Genomic DNA, 21,554 nt, shown 5'->3' on the forward strand with positions numbered 1-21,554 from the left:
AGGTTGTCTGTTCACTCTGACGATAGTTTCTTTTGCTGTGCAGAAGCTCTTTAGTTTAATTAGATCCCATTTGTCAATTTTGGCTTTTGTTGCCATTGCTTTTGGTATTTCCATCATGAACATTTTATACATTTTTAAAAAATAAACCTTTTATTTCTGAATAGCTTTAGATTTATAGGAAAATAATGAAAGTGATGCAGAGTTTCTATTATTATTATTATTATTATATTATTTGAGACAGAATCTTGCTTTGTTGCCCAGGCTGGAGTGCAGTGGCGCGATCTCGGCTCACTGCAACCTCCGCCTCCCGGGTTCAAGCGATTCTCCTGCCTCAGCCTCCTGAGTAGCTGGGACTACAGACGTGTACCACCATGCCCGGCTAAATTTATTTATTTATTTATTTATTTATTTATTTATTTATTTATTTTCGAGACGGAGTCTCGCTCTGTCGCCCAGGCTGGAGTGCAGTGGGGCAATCTCGGCTCACTGCAAGCTCCACCTCCCGGGTTCACACCATTCTCCTGCCTCAGCCTCCTGAGTGGCTGGGACTACAGGCGCCCGCCACTGAGCCCGGCTAATTTTTTATATTTTTAGTAGAGGCGGGGTTTCACTGTGTTAGCCAGGATGGTCTTGATCTCCTGACCTCGTGATCCACGTGCCTCGGCCTCCCAAAGTACTAGGATTACAGGTGTAAGCCACCGCGCCCAACCTTTTTTGGTGTTTTTAGTAGAGACAGGGTGTCACTATGTTGGCCGGGCTGGTCTCAGACTCCTGACCTCATGGATCCACCCGCCTTGGCCTCCCAAAGTGCTGGGATTACAGGCGTGAGCCACCACATCTGGTCGAGTTTCTCCTATTATTAATAGCTTATTTTAGTGTGATATCTGTATGCCACAATTAATGGAACAATATTGATACATCATTATTAACTTGAGCCCATACTTAATTCATATTCCTTAGGTTTTAATCTGACTTTCTTTTTCTGTTCTTGGATCCATTCGGGGTACCACATTACACTTAGTCATCATGGCTACTTAGGATTTTCTTGGTTGTGACAATTTTTCAGACTTTCCTTGTTTTGATGACCTTGATAATACTCATCAGGTATTTTTCTGAATGTGCCTCAATTTGTATTTGTCTCATGCTTTTCTCCTGACACATAGCTTTCTCATCAGTGAAACATACAGTTTGAACTGAGTGATGGATTGAGTACCTCTGATTTTTCCCAATGCTTATATTGTGCTTTACTGAAGAAGTTACATTAACTATTTCAGGAATCCACAGAAAACATAAAACAGAGGCAAATTGGCTGCATAGACACACATTTCAGATAGAGCTTCAGCAAATGGACACAGCAGACATGGCCCTTCTCTTCAAATGCGTTAGGATAATAATACATGCATAGAAATAAACATGAATTAATACTTCACAGCTATTATCAATCCAAAGATAACGCCTGGGCTTTTAATGCCTTTTTCCCCTTTTATTATAAAACACCTTTCATGCTATTTTACTTTAGTGGGAAATTACTAAGTGAAAGACCTATTCCCATGTTCAGTTGCTCCTGGTCTTAAGCTCTTCATAATGTTTAGGCACTGATAATGCATTTGGGGTTTCAAATCTCCAGGGATGAATGTTGGTAAGGATAAAGCTGAAATGAATGTTAAGATAATGTGCTAATAAATGTTATATCCTGCCTATTCTGAAGGTTTGCAGGACTCTGTGGATTAATTGTGAGACTCAGAGAAGAAACCAACTAGACAGGTATCGCATGTGCTAAAGAAATAAAAGCTAGCCTGCTATATGACAGAAAGCTGCCTTTCAGTAAATGGTTGCTGGATTGAGAAAAGACAACTGCAATGATGATAAATAAAAAGATAAGGCAACGACTTGCTGAAAAAATGTGCCATGTATCAGGCTCCTGCCAAGTGCTTTCTAAGCACGGTTTTACTTAATCCCCATAAAAATCTTATGTGGCAGCCACTGTTTTCATTCTTTCCTTTTTTTTTTTTTTTTTTTTGGTGATGGAGTCTCACCCTGTTGGCCAGGCTGGAGTGCAATGGTGCGATCTTGGCTCACCGCAACCTCTGCCTCCCGGGTTCAAGTGATTCTCCTGCCTCAGCCTCCCAGGTAGCTAGGATTATAGGCGTTTGCCACCATGCCTGGCTAATTTTTGTATTTGTAGTAGAGAGTGAGTTTCACCATGTTGGCCAGGCTGGTCTCGAACTGCTGACCTCAGGTGATCCACCCACCTTGGCCTCCCAAAGTGTTAGGATTACAGGTGTGAGCCTCTGCAGCCAGCCTTCCATTCTCATTTTAGGATAAGGAAATGAGGCCAGGAGAAGTGATATGCCCAAGGTCACATTGTCAGTAATTAGTGACATCAGCTGAGAGTTTCTTACCTTCTCAGAGCAACATTCCTTGATAAGAGGACACCTAATAAAAGTGAACAAGCTGAGGGCAAGAGAGTGCTTCTTGGGAAATCTCACAGCACAGAGATAAACACTTCCTCCCAGCCCCGAGTCTAAGGGGCCAGATAGTGAGACAAAAGCAGCTCCAGCATTCACTCAGCTTCCCACATCACAGTTGAAGACTTAATTGATGCACCTTACATAGAACACATGTGTCCCTCATCATCCCCTGGGTGACTTTCTGTACAAAGCTTCTGCATTTAGTTATTTTCCATATTTGTGAAAGATAAACAAGGCTTCTTTTAGTGTTTTATCATTCATGAATTAGCTCTTCCCTGAGCCACTGTAAAGTCCAATGTGAGGTGATCAGATGCCAGTAGGTCAACTCAAGGCTTTGAAAAATAAAAATTCTTCATGTGTGAACTATAAATCCAACCCACATTTGCTTTTTTTCTTATTATTATTCTTTAAGTTCTAGGGTACATGTGCACAACGTGCAGGTTTGTTACATATGTATACATGTGCCATGCTGGTTATACAGAAAATTGTATTTGCCATGTCCTGCTTGCTTAGGGTAAAATGTTGGCTGTGTTTGTTTTTTTTTTTTTTTTAAAGCCGTTAATATTGGCAAATCTTGTATAGATACAAGTGGTTGTAATTCTTACTACCATCAAGATGGTAGATGGATGGCTTTGAATTTGGGCCAGGTGAGCAAAGCCAACCCCTCCCTCTCCACTTTCCAGCCGTTTTGCTCACTGTGAGGACTCAACTGCAATACGTCAAGTATCATTTCTGTGACTTGCCCAGCACACATAGAACCATCATGAGCCTTTTAATAGCCAGTGCAATAGTTTTCATAAACTTGTAAAATAAGATGCTTTTTGTTTAATACTCAAGTGCATTAGAAACCTGGCATCAAGACAAAAAGAAAATTTGTTCTCCTGAGATTCAGTAGAGAGATTCAATATCACATAATCATTCCAGAAATTTCAAAATGGCTTATTTTTATTTGGTGCCAAGAAATACCAAGCTCCAGAAACTTCCTATAAAGCTCATCTTGATATTTTTTTACATACTTTAGATATCACACTCATCCATATTTTTTGAATGGCAGCTGGAGTTCAGAATTCTGTTTCCTCTGAGGCACTATCCCATAGCACCTGTTTTTTCTTTTTCAACTCTCTGTATGTTTGGATTTTTGCCAAATATTGCTATTGATCAAAGGAAGAAAAAGTTGTGCTTAGTTGTACAATGCTGGGTCCATCAAGATTGAACGTGGTCTTTCTTTCTCAAAACGTAGACTTACTGTGTTGGTGTTCTTCAACCTGCTATGCCTCACTTCCACAACAGTTCATCATCACAGCTGCTCCCATTATAGATGTGGGATGATGTGTGGAATGTGTTCATTACTCTTTTTGTAAACACACACACATACACACACACACACCCCCATAACTCGCGTTCAATGATCTAAAATCCAAAACTCATTTTGGATTTAATTACATATATTGCTTTTTTTTTTTTTTTTTTTTTTTGATATGGAGCCTCACTCTGTCATCCAGGCTGGAGTGCAGTAGCATGATCTCGGCCCACTGCAACCTCCACCTCCCAGGTTCAAGTGATTCTCCTGCCTCAGCCTCCCAAGTAGCTGGGATTACAGGCACCCATCACCAATCCTAGCTAATTTTTGTATTTTTAGGAGAGACGAGGTTTTACCATGTTGGCCAAGACAGTATATTGCTCTTTTCATGTTCTGCAAAGTAGAATCATATAGCAGAGAAGAGAGGCAAAAACTAGTTAAACTTGGTTTACACTCTCATTTTATTGCCTGGACATTTCATGATCCTCTCCACAGCATCTGCAAAGCTAATAGATCTAGATTCTCAAGATTCCAACTCCTCCCAGCTTTTGTCCACTCTCTCTGTTTTATCCCACATGAGTTTAGACATAACCAAAGTCCCTTCACCAGTTTTCATGAGAAATCCACGTATGCCATTGATTTTGAGTTTAATGAGCTTTTGGAACGTCTTGGACTTTGGGAGAGGGTCTCAGTGTAGCGGAACAGCTTTCCTCAGCCCAGCTGGCTTCTTTCTCATCCACCTCTCCCAGTTCTTCAGTTCTCCTTTCAAGATGGCTCTACGAAGAATCCTTTCTTTCATTCTTTCACTTATTCAGAACAAGGATCTCATCCCACATTTGCACAGGATGGCTTCTTGAGGTGTTCTGAAGAATAAAGAGACTTCCATTTGGCATGTGTGGAGTAGCCATCTTCTCCCTGTGTCTTCCCATGGTCTTCCCTCTGTGAGTGTACCCTAATCTCTTCCTACAAGGACACCAGTCATATTGGATTAGGGTCTACCCTGATGACCTTATTTTAATTTAATTACCTCTTAAAGATGCTACTGTATTTCCAAATACAGCCACATGCTGAGGTATTGGAGGAGAGGACTTCAACATATAAATCAGGGGCTGACACAATTCAGCCCATGAGACTCCTCTTAAATGAGCAGCTCATATAATTGAAGATGCATGAGAACAGAGACCTTGTCTGCCTAATTGTCTTCTGTATCCCTCATGCTTATGAGAGTGCCTAGAACATGGTAAAGCCGGAATGAATAGGGATTTACTGTTGTTGAATAAGTTGAAGGTTGGAGGAGATGCCCAGCACAGAGTAAACAAGTGGTACTATATCTCTGCTAGATTTCCCAAACAGTCCTTACACGATGTTTCCCAACTATGTTTTAGGAGAAAGTGAGGAGGGGCAGGCATATCATGAACACATATGTGATGCTGGAAAATTTACTGCTATTGTTTTATTTCCAAAAGGTAGATTCAGGGTGTAGATATCACTTGCCTTACCTTCTCCCAGCCATGCATCTACAGCACTAATACTGAACAACAAGGTTTTCCTAGCATCCAGTCTCAGAAGACCAATGTCACAAATGTGACTGAATTTATACTTAAATAAAAAGAAAATTTTAAAGTATATTTTTTTCTTGAAAATTTTAGCATTTTTAGAAATACAGAACCACCACTTATATTCTTCAATAAAAGTTCTTTCTTTTTAAAAGTTCCCAGTTGCACACAGATGGGTCCTTACCCAATGATCCATTGCTAGCTACTTAAGCCACACAGGTTTGAGAAGTTGATGGCATTTCTATTATTCGTCTGAGAATCTCTTTTTGGTTGGTCTGTCTATATTAGAACTTCTTGGAAAATTTTGTTGATGTTGTAATATTTGACTCATAGACTAAGAAGATAGAATAACTATTTAACAATGGTGTGTTTTGAAAAAAGACATATAACTTACAGGGGAATAAGATGACTCTTCTCTCATTACAGTATTTTATGATTCTCTCTGAATTCCAGCCATTGTCCATCACTATAACTGTGGGCATTCTTCTGAATCATCACTACTCAAAGATGTTTGTCTCCAGAGCTCTTGGCATCATATAATGTCTAGCAACCTCATGTGAGCTATAAAGAACCGTGACACCAAGCATGCAGCACAGCTCCATAACAGAAATGAATACACAACAGTGCATTCAAGAAAAGGTGGGGGTGTATATTATCACTGAGCATTTTGGGGAGTGGCAAATAAGTATAAAAGGGCTCTATTATTAGTTCAACCTAGAGAGAAGAAGTACTAACTACAACCCCAGAGGAGAAGAAACACTAACCAGCAACCCTGGAAGGAAGAACTACTAACCAGCAGCACCGGAGAAGGTGGCGAGGCCAGGCAAGCAGACTCCAGACGCTACACTGCTCCCATGGAACCCTGCTCTCCTCATGCTTGTGCATTGTGCCTCTGATGTTAGTATTTGGCTGAGAACCATCCAAATGGTTCCAACCAACCCTCTCGTGCCATGATGGAGCCATCTCATTCCATGGTGGAGTCATATCATATCATGAGTAGAAGTATCATGCCATATTAGTCATGCCAATGCCATGATGGACTCATCTCATGCCATGGTAGGTCATGTAATGCCATGATGGACTCATTTCATGCCATGATGGGTCATATAATGCCTGATAGACTCATCTCATGCCATGATAGATCCAAATGAAAATGCCATGATGGACTGTCTCATGCCACAGTAGAGTCTAAGTAATGCCATGATGGACTCATCTCATGCCATGATGGAGTCATGTAATGCCATGATGGACTCATCTCATGCCATGATGGAGTCAAGTAATGCGATGATGGACTCATTTCATGCCATGATGGACTAATCTCATGCCATGATGGACTAATCTCATGCCATGATGAAGCCATCTCGTGCCATGTGGAAGTCACCTTGTGCCATGATGGAGTCATCCATCATGGATGGAAACACACATGGAAAACACAAAGGCACTTCCCTCATTCCTTCTGCCTCAGGTGACCGGAAGTAGAGAGCCATTTGAAAATAAGACTACTCCCTCTTTGACTTCCCCAACTGTCATGCCAGCATTTCCACCTCCAGGTGCCCTGATCCCAAGAAATGTTCTTTAACCTGACATTTGCTAGATGCTTGTCAATACTCTTCTTTCTTGGGAGATCAAGGGGTGGGAGCCCTCAGAGTGCTGAGGAGGAGACACCCAGCTGTGGGTGAAGCCTCATCTGTAGATGAAGTAGTGGGGAGACTAGCAACTCATTGTAATTTATCAGAGAAAAAGTGAAAAGTTGAAAAAAAAAAAAAAAAAGAACAACAACCTTTGGGAGAATGAAAGATCTGAAATATACAGAAAACTTCTCTGTTCAAGTAAGTACTCTCAGGGGAGCTTAGAGTATAAGCGTCACCAAATTTCTCCTTAAAGGTCTAGATAAAAGGCTGGGCACGGTGGCTCAGGCCTGTAATCCAGCACTTTGGGAGGCCAAGGCGGGCAGATCAAGAGGTCAGGAGTTCAAGACCAGCCTGACCAACATGGTGAAACTCCGTCTCTACTAAAAATACAAAAAAATAAGCCAGCGTGGTGGCATAGGCCTGTAATCCCAGCTACTCAGGAGGCTGAGGCAGAAGAATCGCTTGAACCTGGCAGATAGAGGTTACAGTGAACCGAGATTACACCACTGCACTCCAGCCTGGGCGACAGAATGAGACTCCGTCTCAAACAAACAAACAAACAAAAAACACCGGACTAGATAGTAAATATTTTAGACTTCATGGACCAAAAGGTACAATCAAGGATATTATATAGATACTCATCTAGACACGTAACATGAGACCATTTAAAGAATGTAAAAGCCATCCTTGGCCTGTGGGCTGTACAAAAACTGGCAGTGGGTCATAGATTGCTGAGCCCGGAAAGACAGGTTTGGTGTGCTATTGGACATCTATCTTCTCTTAAAAGAAAAAAGAAAAGAAGAAGAACAACAGCAACATCAAAAAAAAAAAAAAAAAAAAAAAAGAGAAAAAGAAAATTTAGCTATGGGTAAATTTAAGTTTACAGTAATATAGCCTTAAAATCAATATAGTACCTTGGATCTGACTTCCATTTTTAACAGCTTAACTTATGTACTTTTAAAGGCAGGGATATGAATTGGAGTTTGTTGACCTCAAAGATCTCAGGACAAAATTTAGTTTTTCCTGACTTTATGGTTTCAGAGTTGATATTTTTAAAGTGGACTGAGAAATATTGAGAATGTCAGCTTCCCAAGTTATACCTTTCCTTCATATGCTCCTCTGTATAACAGTTTATGAGACTGTGTTCTCAGAAAACACTTGGAAATGAAAATAATTGCCTTGTTCTAGGAGATAATATTTCAGAAGTGAAGACAATATTTTTCGTCAGTGGATAAAAGGGAAAATATAGTATTCTTTCTTCTTAGAGTGGTGTTGCTGATAGCTCATTTGGGAATATCACATACAATTACTCAAGCTCACCTAAAATTAATAGATACAATACAAAAGCAATGACTTGAAGGTAGGCATGCTGGATATTTACCAATATCATTCTGAACATTTTAAAGGATACTTGAAGGCATTTAGTCTCTGTATGTCAACGATGTCTTTGAAAATAATTTTTTATGGGGGACCCATGCCTTATCACAGTAGAGGCAGAAATCTCTGTTAAGGATTAGTACAATCATTTCAAAAAGGGAGGATAAAGGATTGGATAAGGGTTGTAGTATCTTAGAAGGTTGTCTCAGAATTGAGATATATTTTGAGAGCCCAATTTGCTAATGAAACTGTATGAGGAAGGTGAGGGAAAGAGTGAAGACAAAGATGAATCCTGCATTTCTAGTCTAGGAAATTGGGTAAATTATGGTACTAATTCCTGAGAGGAGAGCTCCCCTCTCAGGGGAGAATTTAAAAATTCTGTATGGGGGAGAATTTAAAAATTCTGTTTTGCACATGACATGTTTGAGACTCCTGAGATCTCCAAGTAGAATTATTAAGGAAACATTTGGATGATCAGGGGAGATGTTAGAGATAGACGTACAAACACAGGCATTATCAGCTTTTGGAGGATTTCAAGCCATGCATCTGGATGCAATCACACAGAAAGAAGGAGAGAGCGTGGCTAGAGAAGGGAGGTCTCCACCCTGGAACCTCCATTGTGTAGACTGGAAAGATTGAGCAAAGCAGGCAAAATCAGTGAAATAGGCCTCACAAAGCAGGCAAAATCAGTGAGATAGGAATGGGTCCTAGAAGACAAGAGGAGAAAGCCTCTCAAGAGAGTCAAATTCTACAGTCAAGAAGAAATTAGCACTGACGTTAAAATGGGCCAGAGCAGTTTGTAGCAACCCAAGGGGGCAATGGAGAGAGGTGAAGCCTGGTTGGAGGGGCTCAAAAAGAGAAAAGGAAGTACCTACAGACCCTTGCTCCTCAAGGCGTGGTCCTTGGTGGAGAACTGAGAGCCTGTTAAACTTGTTAAGTATTTAGAATCTCTCTCTCTCTCTATTTATTTATTTATTTATTTATTTATTTATTTATTTTGGAGACGGGGTCTCACTGTGTTGCCCAGGCTGGAGTGCAGTGGCTATTCAAGGGCACAATCACAGCACAGTTCAACCCCAAGCTCCTGGGCTCAAGAGATCCTCCTGCCTCAGCAGGTAGTTGAGAGTATGGGAATGCTGGAGACTTACTGAATCAGAGCCTGAATTTCAGAAAAGTATCTAGATTATTTGTATGCACTTTCAAGAAGTGTTGGTCAGCAACTCTGTTGAGGAGTTTTGCTGCATACATGAGAGAAACAAGGCCATCCTCCATGATGGCAAAGGGAAATGTCGGGTAAGGATTATTTTTTAAGTTAGGACCTAATACAATGCATGTTCATGGTGATTGGGATGATCTCTTAAAGAAGGAAACAGTTTTTATGGCTACACAGTATTCCATGGTATACCATGGTGGGTATCTAGGTTGATTCTATATCTTAGCTACTGTGAATAGCACAGTGGTGAACAAATGAGAACACGTGTCTTTTTGGTATAAGGATCTATTTTCCTTTGGAATAAAATGATGTCCTTTGTAGCAACGTGGATAGAGCCAAAGGCCACAATATTAAGCATATTAATACAGAAACAGAAAACCAAACATTGTGTGTTCTCATTTATGAGTGGGAGCTGAACATTGAGCAGACACGGACATAAATATGGGAACAATAGACACTGCAGTCTACTAGAGTAGGGAGGGAGGGAGGGGGTATGGGTTGACAAACTGCCTATTGGGTACTATGCTTACTACCCGGATGCAGTATACCCACGACACACACCTGCACATGTATCCCCTGTATCTGAAATAAAAGATGACATTTTTTAAAAAAAGATGGAAACGTTTAATAACAATAGAAAAAAATAGGTAATAGCAAAAGCAGTGACCTAAAGTGGGCAAACAGACAAGGAATCCTGGATACAAGGGGAGGGATGGGCCCAAATAGAAACAGGAGGGAAGACAGAGCATGTGGCCTCATTGCAGGAAGAGTTGGTTCACTTGTGATGGAAGATACAGTCACTCTCATTTTTTCCCCATTTTCTCAGTGAAATGGAAAACAGATTCATTAACTGAGAATAAGCAGGAAGTTGGTATTTAGAGGTTATGGAAAAATCAGGATATTTGAACCAGCTTCTCTAGGAACATAAACACAATTTGCAAAAGATATATAGTAGAATTATTGGACAGTGTTAAGGATCTACTTAAGATTCATGGTCATAGATTAAAAAAAGATCATTGAGCAAAATTATATATTTTTATGAATCCATATATCCAGGTGCAGTCACAAAGTGGGCAGAGAATTGGATTTAACCAATGATGGGACTTTGCCATGCAAATATGGAAGTAGTCAGCAAGAAGGGAATGTGGAATCTAAGTAATGGGAGGAAGAGATTAAAAAAAAAAAATGGTTAGGACAAAGGCTTGAAGCTCTTAGTGCAGTCAGAGACTGTTGGGATTAAGGTGCAGGGTAGGATTCCCAGATTTAACCAATAATACAGGAATTCCAATTACATTTTAATTTTAGAATAAAAATGGATATTTTGGTATAAGCATGCCTCAAGTGTTTTATGGACATGCTTAATCTTTAAAAAATTATCTGAAATTGTTTATCTGAACTTCAAATTTAACTGGGCATCTTGTGTTTTATCTGGCCACCTACCCCAGGAGACAGTGAGCTGTAAAATTTGGAGGCCACTGCCTGAGAATTGAGGGCTTTATGGAGACATACAGGCAGTGTTCCAATTGCTGGTGTATTGGTTAGGGTTCTCTAGAGGAACAGAACTAATAGGATAGATGTGTACATGAAGAGGAGTTTATTAAGGTGTATTGACTCACGTGATCACAAGGTGAAGTCCCACAGTAGGTCGTATGCAAGCTGAGGAGCGAGAAAGTCCAAATCCCAAAACCTCAAAAGTATGGAAGCCAACAGAGCAGCCTTCAGTCTGTGGCTGAAGGCCCAAGAGCCCCTGGCAGATCACTGGTGGAAGTCCAAGAGTCCAAAAGCTGAAGAACTTGGAATCTGATATTTGAGGGCAAGAAGCATCCAGCACGGGAAAGCTGAAGACCAGAAGACTCAGCAAGTCTGCTCTTCCATATTCTCCTGCTTGCTTTATTCTAGCTGCATTGGCAGCTGATTAGATGGTGCCTACCCAGATGGAGGGTGGGTCTGCCTTTCTCAGTCCACTGACTCAACTGTTAATCTCCTTTGGCAAAACCCTTCCACACACACTCAGAAACAATACTTTGCATCTTTCAGTTCAATCAAGTTGACACTCAATATTAACCATCACAGCTGGCAATAAGGGGTCTAGGAATGACTATGAGCATGAGGAGAGTGGCTTCAGAGGGCTGGGAGGAGTGACCAAGGAGCTCAAAATTCAAGGCTGTGAAGGGACCATCTTCTTCTTGACGGATACTAAATTTGTGAAGAATGAAAACAAGAATAGTGATGGACAGGGTGAGCCAGTGAGTCAAGTGCCAAAATCCCCAGCAAATGGTGGGAGGAGACTGGATGTATTGTATACAACTGCCACATGGAAAGGCAGCCTCCAAGGAGGGTGGCCAATGACACTGATGGCACCCATGTCAATGGAACCTGGGTTTTTAAGAGAGAAGGACGAAGAAGACATAGCTACCTGGATGTAATGAGGAACAAGGAGGATACCTTCCTCCCACTCAGATGTATGTGGGATTGGGGAAGAGAAAATGGGGGCTCCGTTTGAGAGGCTGGTAGGAGAAGCAGGTCCTGAAGTAAAGTTAGGTTTCAGTTAATCGTGGCATTGAACTCGAGAGAAGGCTTTAAAAGTACAGATGAGCTGGGCTCAGTGCCTCAGGCCCGTAATCTCAGCACTTTGGGAGGCCAAGGTAGATGGATAGCTTGAGACCAAGAGTTTGAGACCATCCTGGCCAACATGGTGAAACCCTGTCTCTACCAAAAATACAAAACTTAGCTGGGCGTGGTGGTGCAAGCCTGTAATCCCAGGTACTTGGGAGGCTGAGGCAGGAGAATTGCTTGAACCCAGGAGACGAAGGTTGCAGTGAGCTAAGATCATACCATTGCACTCCAGCGTGGGTGATGCAGTGAGACTGTGTCTCGAAAAAAATAAAAATTAAAAAAATAATAAAAGAATAAATAAAAGTACAGATGCCTCTGCAGTTGACATCCCATGAAGGCACATGGTAAAGCTGGGGTGGGGTAGAGAATAGGGAAGGGTGGGAAATCTGGGGATGTCGAAGTCAAGTGTGGATGGCAGCAGGGGTGGTGCTAATGGGTTGCTGGCATCTCAGCTGAAGGAAACGGGGATGGCGCAAGGCTGGGGGCTGCTGCCGGTGGTCAGTTAGTCACACATAGATAATCCGTTTTTTCATGGGTTGATGTCTCAGGTGGTTTGTGGTGTGAGTTCTAGGAGGAATGACATCCTTTTGGAAGAGGGAGATGGGGCATAAAGGAAGTGAGCAGAGAAGTTTACCGAGAACATGTGGTGCTCTGGGCACTCCCACTGCTGTTGGCAAAGCCCAGAGGAAGGTGCTGGTTGAATTCTGGGAATCCTAGAGGACATGCTTAAAGCCCTCATTGCACTGCCTATTAAATTTCAACCTAGACCAGGTGCAGTGGCTCACACCTGTAATCCCAGCACTTTGGGAAGCCAAGGTGGGAGGATTCCTTGAGCTTAGGAATTTGAGGCTGCAGTGAGCTATAATTGTACCACTGTACTTCAGACTGAATGACAGAACAAGACCCTATGTCAAAAATAAACAAATAAATCCAACCTAGACTTTAATGGAGTGGAAGAGTATGAGATATAAATGAAAACAAATAGAGTTACTTGCTTATTATTTATTCTTTAGAGGCAGAAGTTACATCAAATTTTTGTATTTTTTGTCATAGAGTTTCATTTCTTTCCCTCCTTCCTTCCTTCTTTCCCTCCCTCCCTCCCTCCTTCTTTCCTTCCTCCCTCCCTCCTTCCTTCCTTCCTCCCTCTCTCCCTCCCTTCCCCATCACTCCCTCCTTCCTCCCTCCCTCCGTCCCTCCCTCCCTCCCTCCCTCCTTCCTTCCTTCCTTCCTTCCTTCCTTCCTTCCTTCCTTCCTTCCTTTCTTTCTCCTTTCTTTCCTTCCTTACCTTAGATTGTGTCTTGTTAGTAGACAATGGTCAGGGCTTGTGTTCTAAGCAAGTCTCAGCTGAGTTTTCCACAATGTTAGACGGTGGTGCTCAGGAGCAGCCCAGATCCAAATAATCAATTCTGGCTCCTTTGCTGTAATTAAACCAAAGCATTTAGGATTCAACAACTATAACACGTGTATAAGTACCTAGAGGCCGAGGTCCTCCATGTTCTTACCCTGATGCAGTGCCAAGCTCAAGTTTTGGATATGGGTACATGACAAGAACAAGATATCTGTAACCCTCGGCGAGTGTTGTGTTATATGTATCTAATTTTCGTAACGACACTTTTTATCCTGGTTCACTGAGTCCCTTGTACAGAGATAACTGGAAATGTCATGTGATCTACAGGGCTTCAGGGTGGTTCGCAGCCTTCAGCATCTTTCTCTAACAACCAACCATAGGACCAGAGATTCTCACCATTGAGAGTCATGCTATGGATAAAATGAATAATATTTTGGAATAAATGTGCCCCAAGGGTTTTATGGACATACTTAGTCTTTAAAAAATCTGAAATTATTTATATAAAATTCAAATTTAACTGGGCATCCTGTGTTTAATTTGACCACCCACCCCAAGAGAAAGTGAGCTGTGAAGTTTGGAAACCACTGTCTGAGAATTGAGGGGTTTAGAATGAGATATGGGCTGTGTTCCAATCACTGGCAATGGTAGTTCTGGGATTGACCATGAGCATGAGGGGAGTGGCTTCAGAGGGCCAGTGCAATGTGTCATAGGAGCCATTTCCTTTCATTCTACAGATGAGGAAATGGAAGTGACAAGTGGTTCAGGTACCGCAGGCCACACAGCTACTGAGTGGCAGGTAATTCACCCAGGTCTCTCTGGTCCAAACCAAACACAAAAATGTGTTGAAATGCCTGCAGCTGCTCACCATCCCCTCCAGCCAAGGTCTCCAGGCTGTGTGTAGACCCAGCCCATCCAGCTCACCCCTGTGGGCCAGACCCAGCTCACCCCTGTGGGTTTAGACCGAGTTCACCCCTGTGGGTTCAGACCCAATTCACCGGGTGGATTCAGAACCAGCTCACCGCTGTGGGTTCAAACCCAGCTCACTCTTGTGGGCCCAGACCTAGCTAACCCCTGTATGTGCAGATCCAGCTCTCCCTCGCGGGCCCAGGAGATACTGATTCCTTCATATTCAGTTCAGAGTTAACTCTCATCCCATTGATTGAGAGAGAGGGACCAGCCCACGACAAGCAGTCAGACTTCGATCCTCTATAGCCCTCTGAAGTGGGGGGTCTTCCTGTGGGCACCCCCAACCCAGGGCCCCTGAGCAGCCTTCCCACAGACCCACAGGCCTTCCAGTCCGAGAGGCGGTGGTCACATAAGACACACTAAAAAACCCTCCCACCTAGTCATTCTAACCGGAGAGCAGAGGAAGCATGCTTTTTAGAGGAAAACAGAGAGATTTATAGGAGTGAAGGCCTGAATGGCAATAGACAGGGAAAGGAGAATGGAAAATAAAACATCCAGAGCCTGGTTCCTCTCCCAGCCTGATTTCAGATTGATCGCCTTATTAAGGAGGCCCATGTCCAGGTAAGCGGCCTCGGTCTAGCCCCTGCTGGCACCTGTCCCTGCTCCACTGAGCACGTCCATGTCTGCCAGTGTCTGATAAATCCCGGAGGAGCCCCCTCAGCTTCCTGTTCCAGATGAGATTTCTGGAACTCGGTGTCCTTTCCTTTCTCTGACAAACACGAAGTTATTTGATCTTCACTTACTGCATGAGACTGCTATTTCTTAGACAAAATAAATCACTTTAAATTGGCTTTGACCAGTAAGCTGGAACCAAGCAGTGTTTTCTTCTCCTTTCCCCCCACTTTTGGAGCCTAAATGTACTATAATTAAGGCCATTATCAGCCACTTGAGTTGGGGATGGGGGAATACATTTAACAGGCGGTGGAGAGTGAAGTGGCTGAAATTTCAGTTACTCTGCCAACAGGCTAAGCTTCGGACATTATCACCATTTCAAAACATTTTCACTAACAGTTTCCTCTTGAACATAGAAGGCAGGTTTTTTTTTTTTTTTTTTTTTTTTGGGATCATATACCTGGTTTTTGTTGATTTTAGAAGTTATGAATACAGACAGTTTCTAAAATTGGCCCTTACATGAAGGTACTCAATTTTACAGGGAGACTGTCTGGAATAGTAAGCAGTTTATATTTTCGTAATAGAATTTTTGGTTAAGACTGAGTAGGCGGACTTGACCTTTGATCATCAGGTATATGCTCATCATCTTTGCCATTATCCAGCTTTGGATAATGTTTAAATAAGGCTGGGTGGGGCAGGGTTAATTAGTAAAGCTCAGTGCTTTCTGTGTGCCAGGAATTATGGAGATTCAGAGACCTGATCCATGGAGTTCAGGAATCACAAGACAGAAAATACAGACAGAAAGGACCAGAGCTCAGAGGCCACCGTAAGGCCTGCCAGATCTTGTAGGAGTCTGGGGAACAACTTCCCTTAGCAGTTCTGATGTCACATGTTAAGTATAATCAAGACCAGAAAATGTTTCTTTCCTCTTCAAGAATAGATCCAACGTTTTATATTTTGAAATGTAATCTTTTTCAATCTTAGTACTCCAGCATCCTGATTTCCTCAGATAATCAAATGGGAAAATTGTTTAGTCCATAGATAATACACTTCCTTGGCAGATTTTTTGAGTGACGATTTCATAAAGTGAGCCATGTATTAAAAAGGGCAACACAGGGGACCATCCACATCTAATTTTTGACTCAGGGACATAGATTTCCAGTAAATCTAGAAAGCACACCATCGTCACCGAGTTGGGCCTTGAATATTCAAACCAGGAGGGTGCATCGACAGTCACACCATCGGTCTGCACGGCGGTGAGGGTGATTACGAATGAGTTGCCTGTGTCTATGTGTGACTTATTCTCCATTACACTACAGAACTGGATTAAAAATTGTACACATCTTTGTGATACCGACAGTGCCAGTTATAATGAAGGCATAATGCAATTGGAATAGGCAAGTTTGATACACAGAACTCTTCCACTTCTGTTTTTATGTGACCATACAGTTCCATTTTCTACATATGTCTTCTTCACACAGATTCATCACTCCAGCAGAGACAGTGCCTGGGAATACCCTCATGGAGAACGGGGGCTCAGGCTGCCTTCAGGTTGTCCGTCTGCAATTTCCACTGTACGGGGCAACTAACTTCATATTGATCCCCTGCTGCCTTGAAAGCACACATGTGTCCAGGACCCCTGCCTGAAATGAGCATGTGTCCACACCTGCTGCCTCCTGTGAACATAGTGGTTCACACCTGCTGCCTCCAGTGAACATGGGTGTCCACACTTCCTGCCTCCAATGAAGACTCATGTTCACCATCTTTTACCTCTAAAGACCACTCATCTTCCTATTTTTCCTCTTGAATAACCAAAGCTGGATTGCTTTCCTTCACTTGCTGTATATTGAGATATTTGACCAAGCCCTCTGTTCCTCTTAATGACTATAGTAGGAAAAGCATGACTTTGATACTTGGATCTGGTTTTCAGCCTTATCCACCACTTACCAGCTATATTATCATGAACATATATTTATTAATTTTGTAAAATGGGGATAATAATACTTATCTTATAATGTTGTTATAAGAATTAAACTGGATGAAGTGTGAAGAGTGCACAGTTACACCCGGGCTTCAGTATATGTAGTCTCCTCCCACCATTTTCTATTACTTTATCCAGTTAACACTTGTGTTAGTCCCTAGGGCTACTGTAACAAATTACCACAAACTTGGTGGCATAAAACAAGAGAATTTGTTCTCTCATATTCTAGAGGCTAAAAGTCCACAGTGAAGATATCAGCAGGGCCACGCTCTCTGACAGGTACGGGGGAGAATGCTTCCCTGCCTCTTCCTAGCTCCTGCTGTTTCAGCAATCCTGTTTTCCCCAGCTTGTGGCTGCAGCTCTCCAATTTCTACCTCTGTCTTTGCATCGCCTCTTCCTTATGTATGTCTATCTGTGCTTTTCCCTACTTAGAATGACACCTTTTATGGGATTTGAGGCCCAGTCTGAGCAGTGTGACCTCATCGTAATGTACCCTATTACATCTGCAAAGACCCAATTTCCAAATAAGGTCACATTCAGAGATTCCCGGCTGATATGGATTTTGGTAGGACACTATTTAATCTACTCTAACACCCTAAGTTGCTATAACATTTTTGGAAGGACAGGGGGTTATTCCTTCTTAAAATCCTCAAATATTCTCAATGCATTTAAAGCCTACAAACACCTACTAAAATGTTTTACGTTTTTTCTTCTTAAGAAATATACAATTTGACATTTTCATCATTATTAAAGTGTTAATGACCTACTGTTGTGATTTTAATAGTACAAAATATTCTTTCACACCTCTGTGCAGGCCATCTGCCTTGCTGGACAGGTTTCTACTTAGTGTGAATGTCATTATCAGGTTACGGATCCTTGGCAAGGTTTCGAGACAACTCAAATCCCGGGATCTGTGATGTGCTACCATCACTTTCAAAAGATACCTTGTTTTCAAACTGTTTTTGGAACAAATCATAAGAACCAAATGTTTCCTATTTGTTCTTTTACTATAAGTTGATTCTCTTTAAAAATAAGAGTTTGGAAAAAAATGAGCAGCTAAACCAATATTTCAATAACCAAGCAAGATTTCATGTGTATTATTATCTTTATAAAATATAAAAATTCCCAATATAATATCTTTAATATCAGAGTTATAGGATCTTGAAAATAAAAAAATTTTAAAGATACCAACTTTAGTCTCCTTGGCTTACAGTTGAGAAAACTGATGCCCTGGAGGGTTAAGTGGTGATCTTACAAGGTTACAGGGCTTGCCAATTGAAGAAACCACATTAATATTCAACCTCCAATCCTCAGGTCCTCTCTTCTTACTGATATTTGACCTGTACATTAGATTTTTACAGAAACCTTCAAATTACTGCCATTGTCTCAAGAGGCTCAAAAAGCCCTATTTTTTGGCTAAATTTCTTAATCTTTCCCTAGCACTAACTTATTCAATGTGATTGGAGAAAATTATTTCTTAAATCATGCTTACATTATAACTTTCTTATTAAATAATATTTATTCAGTCAGATTTTGTGTTATGCACAATATTTATTCAGAGACTTTGGCATGAAATCTAAATTCAATCCCTTAAAAAATTTCTTCCGTTTCATCTTCCTGTCAGTTTGAACAACTGGTAAAAAATACTGATATAGACTTATGGTATCATAGTTTTCTTTTAGAACTATAAGGAACCAAGCCATAAAATCATATATCTCTCTCAGAAAATGTACCTTTTCCCTGGGCACACAACTAAGTGCCTCGCTTCCTAAGTGCCATTTTTAACAGATACACTCAGATATGAAAGATTTCCAGAAACTATTTGGAATAATTAGTGTTCATTCCTGTGTAGCCACAACATAAGTTAATACAGTACCATAGAGAGAGACTTAGTACCATATTTAAGTATTTCTTGAGTACCTACTATATAATGAGTGTTCTGATATTTGTGGGAAAAAAAGATGAAAAAGATTTAAAAATAATTTCTTTAAGAAGCATGTATATGGGGTTATAGGCTGAATGTTTGTTTCCTGACAAATTCATATGTTGAAGCCCTAACCCACCCTGTGATATTTGGAGGTAGGATTTTGGGAGGTAATTAGGTTTAGGTGAAGTCGTGAGAATAACTTAAGTGCAGAAACTAAAATGAAGGACAGTAGTTAAAGAAACTATTTTCAAATTCGCTAATGTATTAGTTTCCTATTGCTGTTGAATAGATTACCACTAACTTGGCAGCTTATATAGAAAATTATTTATTATTATTATTATTATTGAGATGGAGTCTTGCTCTGTCAACAGGCTGGAATGCAGTGGCGCAATCTTGGCTCACTGCAACCTCCACCTCCCGGGTTCAAGCCATTCCCCTGCCTCAGCCTCCCGAGTAGCTGGGACTACAGATGCGTGCCACCACTCCCAGCTATTTTTTTCTATTTTTCTTTTTAGTAGAGAGGGGGTTTCACCATATTGACCAGGATGGTCTTGATCTCTTGACCTCATGATCCACCCAACTCGGCCTCCCAAAGTGCTGGGATTACAGGCATGAGCCAATGCACCCGCCCAGAAATTTATTACTTTTTACATTTAGTAGTGTTTGGTAGGGACAACTGAAAAATTACCTGAGGTCCTGTTCTAAAGGGCAGATGATCTCCTAACTTGTGTCAGCATCAATAAAATTCTATTATCTGCAGCAGTGAAATTAAATATAAGAAAGACTTCTAGCATCATACTGCAAGCTCAATGTGTTATTTAAGTGGTATAAACCTCTCTTATTTCTGGGTGGTTTTGAATGCAAGCATTTCTTCTGAGAGACTTACAACCTCAACTTGAATGGGAAGAAACTATTGAAGATGCTAACTGGAATCCACTAAAGCTGTTTTGTAGGCATCTCAGCCACTTCAGTGATTTCTGGTGAAACATAGACATTGGCTTTTATGTGAAACAGCTGTGGTATAAAGTTAAATTTATACACCCTGTTACCAGAGCTCAAATCCTGCCATCATAACCCAGCTATGTGACTTGAAGTTCCCATGCTCATAGGGTGACCACATAATAAACATTAGCTATTACTATTATTTCTTTGACAGCTGGAGAGCTGTCAAAGACAAAGTAGTTACCTTTCTGAAGGTAAAAGTTACTTTTAACTGTAGTGTTTGAGGCATTCTCAGCTTAAAAAACATATACTATCTGGGAGCCTCAGATTATCAGGCCTGTGTTCTTTAGTACTTTGGGGGAAAGAGATTACTTTTCCCTTTGCATTTGATCATAGCTTCAAAGTCCTGAATGGCTCTGGAGGGCTGTTTACAGACATGCTCAGAGCATGTTCATGAGTTACCATTGAAGAACACTGAGACCAGAAAAGACAACAATTCTCCATAAAGTAACTCTTATAAAATCCAAATGTAGAGTTTACCTTACTTTTCTCATCTATATTATGTTGAGAAAAACACTACTTACCTCATTGAGGGTTGTGAAGATCAATGAGGCCAATAAGTATGGATTATGTATTAGTTCAGAGCACCTGCTACCTAAATATTAGCTGCTTCTTTTATTAACATCATAAGCATCACCATCACTATCATCATCATCACCATCAACATGATCGTCATCATCACCATCACCATCATCATCTTCTTCATCATCACCATCAACATCATTATCATCCTATCATCATAACCATCATCATCACCATCATGATCATATAATCATCACCATCACCATCATCAACACCATACTTACCACCATCATCACCATCACCATCATCATCTTTGTCATCACCATCATCATTATCATCATAACCATCATCACCATTATGATCATATCATGACCAACACCACCATCATCACCATCACATCACCTTCATCGTCACCGTTATCATCATCATCATCATCATCATCATTATCACCATTATTATTGTTATTATCATGTATCTTTTTCTCTTTCTGGGCCTTAATTCTGGAGGGGTGGGTGGCCATAGGAAATGATGAAGGGTGAAATTGATGCATGGGATGTTGCTGGCAGTGGTCACCATAATTTGAATAAGTATTTACTATCTCCTAAGCCTCCAAGATGATACGTCCCCACTTCTCGATGTATTATTTCTTGTTGATTAGATAATCTCAGGTGTTGTGATATTGTTTTTTCAACTACCCAGCTCTTGAACATACCTATAAAGTCTACTGGTGTACTGTTTTAAATCTGATCATTTTTGTTCAGAAACAAGAGTTTATCTAAAACTCCTGTGGAAGAAAAGGATCTTTCTGCATTTAGGCACTTAAATATTATGTCTTCGAAAAAAATCCCTACAAAAGAATGTAATGATAGCACAGTGGTAAACTTTTCAAGCTCTAATGCCTAGAAGAAAAGACCAAAGCAATGTTCGTACACATGGATGCCCTGAGTCTGCAAAAGGCCCTAGGTAACTGCCAGAGATGAATAGCAGAAATTCCAGGAGTGCAAGAATCATGTTCACCGCTGTGTCTCATAC

This window comes from Papio anubis, chromosome 5 (genome assembly GCF_008728515.1).
Source record: "Papio anubis isolate 15944 chromosome 5, Panubis1.0, whole genome shotgun sequence".
Lineage (NCBI taxonomy): Eukaryota > Metazoa > Chordata > Mammalia > Primates > Cercopithecidae > Papio > Papio anubis.